Source organism: Nicotiana sylvestris, chromosome 12 (genome assembly GCF_000393655.2).
Source record: "Nicotiana sylvestris chromosome 12, ASM39365v2, whole genome shotgun sequence".
Taxonomy (NCBI): domain Eukaryota; kingdom Viridiplantae; phylum Streptophyta; class Magnoliopsida; order Solanales; family Solanaceae; genus Nicotiana; species Nicotiana sylvestris.
In genome coordinates, this window is record NC_091068.1 from 125176483 (window position 1) to 125180417 (window position 3935).

General features: G+C 34.2%; 1 long non-coding RNA gene across 1 annotated transcript; it reads right to left on the reverse strand.

Moving 5' to 3' along the window:
* Positions 1 to 3087: 3087 nt before the first annotated feature.
* Positions 3088 to 3557, reverse strand: LOC138884337 (uncharacterized). The gene is made up of 2 exons (XR_011404512.1): positions 3292 to 3557; positions 3088 to 3200 (listed from the first exon to the last, which is right to left on the reverse strand). It is a non-coding gene; the product is annotated as an uncharacterized lncRNA (long non-coding RNA).
* Positions 3558 to 3935: the final 378 nt, after the last annotated feature.

Here is a 3935-nt window from a genome sequence, read left to right on the forward strand (position 1 = left end):
ATGAACCAGCACCTGCAGCTAACAAGCATCAAGATTCAGATCAGAGTCCGTATGAAGAACCAACCAAGACTCAAGATCAAGCTTCAGAAGACTCATAGATAGGAATCTTGTAACTCGTAGCTGATATGTTTAATTAGTCTTTTTAATTTTGATTTTGATGTAATAACAGGTCCACGGACCGGAGCCTCGACGGAATCTCACTCGACTCTAGAACTCATCACTCCATCATTCTTCTTGAACTGCACGCGACCTGATTTCTTTATAACCCGGAATATGTAGGTTGTCCAAAACCAGGACTCGGTTGCACCTTTTTCTTTTATTTTCTTCCTCTTTTGAATAACGATATGTTCAAAAATTAGTCATACGGCTCACTTTGTCTTTGCCTGAAAACTCTTCATGTTTCCAAGCAAAGAGGGGCAGCTGTGAGCACCTAATGTTTGACCATATTTAATTTTTTCACTCACTTTTAGTATTTAAATATATTTTAAGTTTAATTTTAATATTGTAGTTTTATTTCACCTTTTTATAGGTTTATTTTAGATAATTTGAAAATTGCAAAAAAAAAAGAGTTACATATTTTTAAAGTATTAATTTTATTTTTCATTTTACAAAGAAAGAAAAAGTTTCAACAAAAAAAAGGGGATATAATTTTATTTAGCTTAGTTTAATTTTAAGTGAGAGGTTTTTGAGAAATAAATATTGAGTGTAGTAATTGTACCTTGCTTTTTATTTACTTATTTAGTAGGAGTAGATTTTTTTTAGTAATTATCAAGAAAAGAAAAAAGAGCCAATGGAAAATTGCCATATGGCAAAAGATTCTCTCTTATCGTATAATTCACATGCACTTTCCTAGCAATTTTCTACAAATAACATTTACCCTAGATAATTACACTCTCAATCCTTATCTCTTCCACCAATTAATCCCTATACTTATACCTATATATCTACATACAAAGAGAAAAAAACAAGCTAAAACCTAAAAAAAACCAAAACCCTAAGTCATCTTCTCCAGCGAACAGCACCCCTTCGACCACACTGTATAATAGCCACACACACATAACAAATAGGAGGACACCTGAGACAAAAAAATAGGGAGGGGGGACGGGAGAACACGTGAAAACATGGGGGGGAAAACGGAGGCAGAGAAAACTTGCTTCTGCATTTCAAGCTTCATAACAAAAAGCTCATAACCTTCAACCATGAAAAATCCATGAAAACTTCCATCTTCTCCATAAATAAAAAATAAAAATATCATCCACTATACTCCATTAAAACCATGTAAAAAGTTCCTTGAAACTCCACAAAAATGCCATAGAAAAGCTGCTCAAAAATGACCTCCAAAGCCACCCCATTTTAGCTCAAAAAACGAGCTGAGAAGCGTCCATAAACCAGCTCCAAATCACACCTCAAATCATCTCAAAACGCTGCCAAAAACCCAACAGTTTTCTCCCAATAAATAGCCATGAATTCCAGCTCAAAACCATCCAAAAACACCTGAAAATACTGCAATAACCAACCCCTTTTTCCACCCAAAAATAGTCCCAAAATCAACATCAAAACCCATCTAGAAACACCTAGAAAACAACTCTCTTTTCCCCATAAATGCAGCATAAAACGGACCAAAACAGTCCCAAAAATGACTCCAAAATCACAGCCAAATCGAGCCAAAAGAACATACCATTTTCATCCCCAAAAAGACCCAAAATAACAGCTCCAAAAATGTTGCCAGCTTGACAGGGAAGAGCCCCTCGTTTGACACCAAAACAGAGGCTGCTGGCGAACTCGAGCTCATCGCTTGAGGTCGTCGTTCGAGTCACTTGAGGTTCGAAGACTTCCGGGCATTTAAGGTTTGTTCGTGATTTCGTCGACTGTTCGTTCATTGTTCTTTATTCAAATTTGTGAAGTTGCCGGCGAGTCCTCTGTTCTCTTGGTCGAGTTGTTCTTGTTGAATTTCCACCTTTATATTCAAGAAGTTTTTCTGATATAAAAGATCTGTTCTATCTCACCTTTTCTCAATTGCTATCTTATTTGGTGTTGGAATGATATATTTAGCCAAATTCCTTATTTGTGATATTCCGTTCATAATTGAAATTGCTCATAGTTGGCTGGAGTTAACTCACTACTTGACATAATTAGGATGAAATGCTAGTTTGTTTACATTTTTATTTTAATTTTATGTTGGCCTTGTTTGGAAATTGGAATAGAAGATACATAAAACTAATTTGAACAAATGGTTCAAATGTTTAAATCCATCACTCAATACAAATGAATTCATCAGCTGACCCGTCTTTAAATAAACACTAAGTCATAATATCTTCACCTACAAATTACTTCTATAAATTATGACCTTCACAATAATTTCAAACTAGTTTTAGGACAATAATTTATGAACTTTCGTAGTTTGTTTTAGGCGTGTAAATGAATTATCGTGATTATGGGTACGATTCCCTTGGCATATTCATGATACGTAATCCCCAATTCAGGTGTGCATTTCATGTGACCCAACCATAACTTCTAATAATAATTAAAATAAATATGTTGCAAATCACGGGTGCATTTCATGTGGCGCGATTCGCAATGTGTTTAAAAACAATAAGTGTGCGACATCGCGACTTATTTAATTAAACTCCATAAATATTAAAAGCGATTAAAAAGTTAAAAATGCACAATAGATTTAAAACATGTAACTAATCAGATAATTAGGCCAATTATTAATAGTTGAGCGACCGTGCTAAAACTACGGAACCCGAGAATGTCTAACACCTTCTCTCGGGTTAACAGAATTCCTTACTCAGTCCTCTGTGTTCGTAGACCATAAAATAAGAGTCAATTTCCTCGATTTAGGATTTTAAAATAAACCGGTGACTTGGGACACCATATAATTATCCAAGTGGCGACTCTGAAATAAATTAAATAATCTCATTTCGATTAATGTCACTTAAATTGGAAAAACTCTCAATCCCTCTCGGAAAAAAGGAGGTGTGACAATTATCATGCCCAGAGGTTACAGAATCAAGCTCTGATGTCAATTGTCACAGTATGACCAATTAAGATGAATTTAACAGATGCTAAAAAGAATTGCAACAATTTTTTGGGATAATTTTCGATTTATTGAAATGAAAAACAAAACTGACTTAGAAGCTAAGAAAAATAAAAATTAACAACTAAATAAATCGGAGATACATAGCTGTGCTCTAGATCTGCAGAAGAAGAGAAGGGATTTGGGTTAGAAGAGAAGAGAAAGAGGAGAGAACCAGAAGACGAAAAGGAGGAGTGAGAAAAGAAAGATACCGTGTAATCGTGTTATCGGCAAAACCTGGACTTTTGAAGCAGACGATTATTTTGAGCCGTCGATTAACCGATCCATTAGGCCTCCCCCACTGATTCAAGTTTGAACTCCGCTATCTATATTTATTAAACTAATAATTTTGGGGTCACAACAGGTATGGAGAGATAAACTCAATGCGAATATTAAAAAATGAAGAATTTCAAAGTTCTCAGCTCGATTGACGATTTAGAAACTGAGGACCGAGTTGAATGGAGAATATGGTTTCAATTAATTTTGACTAGAGAAACAGTAGCTCTTATACACATGGGAGGACCCCTGATTTCCCAAGTTTCACCTTCAACCGTCACAAATTGAATAGTTACCTCAAATCAAATAATTATAAGAATTTTAAATTAAAGTAAGAATATTATTAAGTGATAAAGAATTATATATAAAACGTAGATGTTGTATTCGTTTATTGGTATTAAATGTCATACATGAACAATTTATTTTTTTAACATAAGTGGAAGATTCATAATTTTCAAATCGGATGCTCGTAGCCCTTATTTAAAGTTGTTACTTTATAAGATTGGGTGCTCAATCAATATCTTTATTTGTTATTTACTACTAGTAGTTTTCAGTAAAAAAATATACACAATTGACGTAA